Raw genomic sequence first — 6000 nt, 5'->3', positions numbered from 1 at the left:
TCGTTTTTGAAAATGTTTTCCGTAGCGCTCCGGCTACTTATCTTTAAAGAGTTTTTAAGATCACGTTTTTAAGGGTAGTTAGCTGAGGGTGTTACAAAATTTGGCCTTCGACAACCCGTGTTTAGGCCGTTTTGGGCCAAAATTGTTTCGACCATGTTAGCCAAATTATGTTGGCCAAGCAAGTTATTGTTCTGCACCTCTCGCACTACCTCATCAGGATCCTGGTTCCTCCTAACCATTACCACTGGAGGGTTCTGATGTACCACTTGTGGATTTGGGTTGACAACAGGAGGATTTTGATTTACTACTTAAGGCATTTGATTAACCTCGTGAGGATAATGGGTTTCCTCTTGTACAACTGGAGTAGGTGTTGGGTTAGGAACTGTTTCATTGGCCACATAAGTTGGCCTTTGCTGTACTGGAGTCGAAGACATTGCAGGTAATATCACTTGTGGAGTAACAGGATTTACTCTAGGAGGTGGTGGGGGTGTCCCAAAAAAATCTGCAATTCGACTCATTTGAAATGCCAACATTTGATAACTCTCGTTGGTATTCTGAATTAATGGATTAAACACAGTACCAATTTGTTGTGTTAAGAGATTAACCATTTCATGGTTGCTCTCATCCATTTGCTGCCTCAAAGACAACACATACGCAGTCGTTAAGGGTGTGGGAGTCACCCTTGACGAAGTATACCTATCAGATTCGAAAACTGGCATCCCTAAGCCAAGGGTAGGGGGAGGCCCATACATAAAACCCTGACCTGATGGTGGTTTCGAACGTCCAAAACCAGCAGTCACGGACGGAATTGCCATAGTCGGTATTGGCAAAGTTGGAATAACATCATGCACAGTCGAAATGGTTGGACTGGAGAATATTGGAACATTTACCAACTCAGATGTTACCAAACTCTGTGGAGGTGGATCGACTCCACCACTCGAACTTGCTTCGCTACTCATCGCACTAGAATTTTGATTTTTACTAGGATTAGATCTTTGAGTAGTTTTAACCATAACCTAACTTATCATCAGTTATATGCAAGTAACAAGTTTTTCATTCCACAACATAAAAAGAACATAGTTTGAATAAACACAAAACCAGTCCCACTGGGCGTGCCAATTTGTTTACGTGGAAATTTGGTAAACAACCGCTAGTTTAAGTATTTAAACTCGCGAGATCAACTAGTAAATCTCAGGACAATTTTGTGTTTTATTCGTTTAAGAAAACTGTTTGAATGTTCGTTTTAACAAGGAAGCAAACACTTAGAAATTAAAACGTTTTCAATTGATACAATAGAGACTAATTCGAATCGCCTCGAAGTAGCAGTTTCTCGAGCAAGTATTTGGAATTAAACTAAAGAAAATTACTGAAAAGCAAATTGCATTGAATGAAAAGCAATTATAAATAAAGATGGTTCACAAAACATACATTTCTCCTCTGAATTCCTTTCGTTCGATCGCTGAGTACTTAGAATTTTAGAGAGAGTGTTTGTATAAAATTTTGTGACCCTTGTTCTGAATGAAAAACTGCTATAAATACTACTACAAAGTGGTAACAGTTTCTTGATCATCTGGACGCTCTTCGATCTGCCACGTCGACCACGTTCCCCACTTTCATCTTCTATTCCTTCAGCGCGCGCCAATGCCTCTTGGGCCGTTTGTTGTTTCTTTTTTGGGCTTGGCCCAACTATCTTTCGATTCGATCTCGCGCTTTCGATAACCTCCTGGCCAAACCAAAACTGGACGTGTCCAACAGGTAGCTCTCGACACCACCTTTGAAAGTTTTATTTTGACAATATAACCTCCAAAATAAATATTGGACCCACCAATTATATTTAATTGATAAATACCAAATTTATGTCCAACAGGTGTATAATGAAAAGTCATAGGTATATAAATGTAGGCATATGAAAAAGTGTATAGAGATAACAATGATGTAAGTAGAAGTGATGTAACATTATTGAGTGGTTTAATTGAATATAAGTGGCTGACGTGAATTAGAGTTATATTAGTGGTTGCACAACTATCTAGGAATTATATATATATATATATATATATATATATATATATATATATATATATATATATATATATATATATATATATATATATATGCAAGTAATTTTATGATATGTTTTTAATCCGTCAAAATATATTAAGTTATGAAAATTATTGTTGTGATCTAATATATGTTTGATAAAAAGTAAAAAGAGAAGGTATGTTTATCGACTAGATGAATTTCTTTTGTGAAATCTTTTAAATATATTTGATTTTTATATATGTATTATTCCAATTTTAAATATTTGTATTGTTTATCTGATTTTTGCATCCAAGTTTGAAAGATGAATGTTACTTTGAGATTGTAGAGAAATTGGTTCCGATGAGAGATAGACACAGGTTTTAGGGTTTGAATTTGAAGTTTGGCGGGGATTTTAAAATTTGAAAGGTAGGTTGGAAAAGTAAGAATGACATGTGCAAATTCAAAGGAGCAATGTTACACAAGAGTGGGGTTTGCGTTTTACTATTGATCCAGAAGGAGAAAGCAATATTATAGTGTTTAAATTTGCATGGTCAGCATCATTTTTTATTTGGAAAAAAGTAAGATGATCTTTGCAACATGAATCACATTGATTGGTAATATATGGACAACTAAATAAACTTGCTTAAAACATGATTTGAATTTGTATATTATTAACATAAGATTAAAATAAAATGAAGATTAAAATTATATATTTATCTCTTCACCAAAAAAAAAAAAAAATTTATCTAACGGTATTAAATTAAAAAATGTATATTTAAATATATATAAGAGAGAGAATGAATGCGTAATATAAGAATATCTAAAATGAAGATTGTATAATTTACTTAAATAATTTCCAAAATTATTTGAACGGTTTTCTTACAAGAGTAAAACTTCTATGATCACATGATCATATAGTTACGCTCATATAATTTTTTATTATTTATAAAATAGTTAAAAAAAATAAAATAAAAACTTCAAATTTGATGAGTGTGACAAAAAATTATATTTAGTCACAATTCCTGAAATAACTTCTGTCCCACCACAATTTCATCGGAGTTGTGCTGTAGAACTCCCATTATCAATCTTTGTCGGGAACACATTCTTACTGTGTTCATTGCATGGCTTCCTGTGTAGTCGTATTCGTATAACTGCCAGTCCCACCACCGTTCCAATATCTCTCCAGCTAACATCAACTCCATCGTCAGCCTTGGTCAGGAACAGTTTCTTATTGTATGGCCTAAAATGGGCGGCCCCTAAAATGCCACACATATATCTATCTACTTGTGCACAAGCTTTCAGTTCAACCTTTTTAATCACATTTTGACTTTTAGTTTGTTTATCCATTATTATAGGCTTTGTCTAACATGCACCACTTGATTAAGTGGTGCATGGTGCACAAGTGTTTGATATTTTTATAACGAATACGAATTTTATAAAATTCACCGTTGGATAGAAAGTTTATATTGTTTAGATCATCCATAAATTTTTTTAATTTTTTTGAAAATCATTTGATATGTTATTGAGACCCATCAAGATTAACGGTATTGAATAAAAATCCATAAACCGTTAATTTTGACGGGTCTCAATAACATATCAAATGATTTTTAATTTTTTAAAAAAATTTTATGGATGATCTATACGATATAAACTTTCTATCCGACGGTGAATTTTGTAAAATTCGTATTCGTTATAGTGTTTTCGATAACTTGTGCATGGTGCACAACTTAACTCATTTGTGCACCTTAGACTTTGCCATTATTATAAGGTAACTACTAGTATAATGTTTGTGTCTACCCAGGGACGGAGCAAAAAATTTTAAGCAGTGGGGGCATCATATACATAACTTTAAAGCATTTTATTTTGTAGAGCATAAATATACATCACAAATGTTCTTTATAATTTAATGTTTTTTTAAAATATTGAATTTTTTTTAAAAAAAAATATCGAATGCTTTTCTCGAAATTTTTGTTTGGCTTTTTCACCACAAGTTTAATGTGGTTCAGGGGTTAATTCTGGCATCAAGTGGTTTCAGCCCCTCCCAATCACAGTTGCGGGGGATCGAACCGTGGTCCTCTCTACCAAGTTCAGCGTCAATCATCACTGAACCAACTAACGATTGGTTGTTTTTCTCATTTTCAATCTCAATAAAAACATCTCTCCCTATATAAGTAACTGAATAATCATTTAATTATCGATCTCTCGTACTATTTTGCAACTCTTTTGGATGATAAGGGTCATTCAGTAAATAATATCTCATAAATTTATCTCTTCTTTATCACTTAGATGGTAATAAGAAATTTTTGGCCTTTAACTAGGATCATTAGGAAGCGTTTTGAAATATAATTCCAAAAATCTTATTGTTGACTAAAATAAAAACCACAAACTATGTTCAAATCATACTACAAAGAATCAAACAACTTAAAAGCACAATACACACACTCAAAAAGAAAGATAGTAGCACTACTACCATGAACTGCTAGAGAAAACAAAATCATTCCACAACACAATAGATCACATACAACAAATAGAACCTCCTACACCCAAACAATCCATATGCTCTATATAAAATAAAAAATTCTAAAAACTTTGTGTGGGCATGTCCGTCCCTGTGTCTACCCACGGGTCATGGTATTATTGTGATTTTTTTTTCTTATAAAAGGAATATTGTATAGTATGAAATTAGTTAAGTTATTGACGGTTGTTTTGCAAGTGCACAGAATCGCTATCAAGTAATAAAGTAGTTAGTTATCGTTCTCCACAGAGATTGTGCCAAAGTTATCAGTTTGATTATGAACTTTATGCAATAAAAGTAAATTAAAGTAAAAGACTTTGCATTCGCTTTGTTTGATTGTGTGGGGTTTTGACAAGTAACAATAAATAATAATTAAAGTAAAGAGCAGTTATAATAAAGAGGTTGAGTTTCAGATGAGAACAAGTGGTTAAGTACTTTCGAATTCCTCCTCTATTCTTGCTTGGTAACTAGTGCTATATCTGCTTACTATCGAAGTATTATCTGGAGATTAATTTCTATTAAAGTAAGCCTAGTAGAACTATTCTTACTTCTATTTGTAATCTGTTTAGGTTGAATCAATTAAACTAGGTTTAGCCTTCGTTATTTTTTGTCCTTGCCCTAAACGGGTTCAGCCTGCAATAGGCATCTCTACCTTTCGAGGTTCCTAATTTAACAAGTTCTCTAGCATAATTGGTTCCCTAATATCAGTACATAATTTAGCTATGTGTAATTCTTAATCTCGAACCTAACCGCAGATACTAAATTTAATGGTCTCATATAAGTAGGTCATAGTATCCCTGTGTTTCTGTAGTCTTAGATGTGTCACGATATCCACTTCGACCCTAGTTACTAACAAAATATGTGCGCGTTCATATATGCTAGTGTATAAAACGATAAATACAAATACTAACCGATAATAAATGAACAGTAATTTGTAAATAGACTTGGAAAATAACCAGATTACATGTTCTCAAGCATTATTAGGGAAATTCATTTACTTGACCTAACCTTGATGGGGTTTAGCTACTAAACACCATAATAAAACAATAAGGAAAAGAAAGTATAAAGATTACCCTTATGCCCTGAGAGCACCTGAGCCTCCTTGCCTCCTCCTTAGAGTTCTCCTAACTCTTTTGTGAATATTGAATGGTTCTCAATATTTCTGAATGAATAATAGTGGAGGAGAAATGCTCTATTTATAGTTTTTCAACTGGTACGATGGAAGATCTTCTCAGGATTTTCTACGTGCTTTTCAAGTCATCATCGTGCCACGATGACAAGGCATCTTGGTACGATGGCGCGCTGTTTTATTACGTTTTTGCCCTTTTTTATGCTTTTTCCATTTTCCTTGCTTCCGGGCCAAGTAACTTCACTTTTCCAAATATTTGCTTGCTTTGGCTTCAATTGCTATTAAAACTATCCTAAATTACTACTCAAAATGTCATATAATTGACTATCATCAGTTA

Source organism: Trifolium pratense, linkage group LG4, assembly GCF_020283565.1.
Source record: "Trifolium pratense cultivar HEN17-A07 linkage group LG4, ARS_RC_1.1, whole genome shotgun sequence".
In the NCBI taxonomy this organism is placed as follows: domain Eukaryota; kingdom Viridiplantae; phylum Streptophyta; class Magnoliopsida; order Fabales; family Fabaceae; genus Trifolium; species Trifolium pratense.
The sequence above is the reverse complement of the archived record's forward strand: the minus strand, read 5'-3'. Positions refer to the sequence as shown.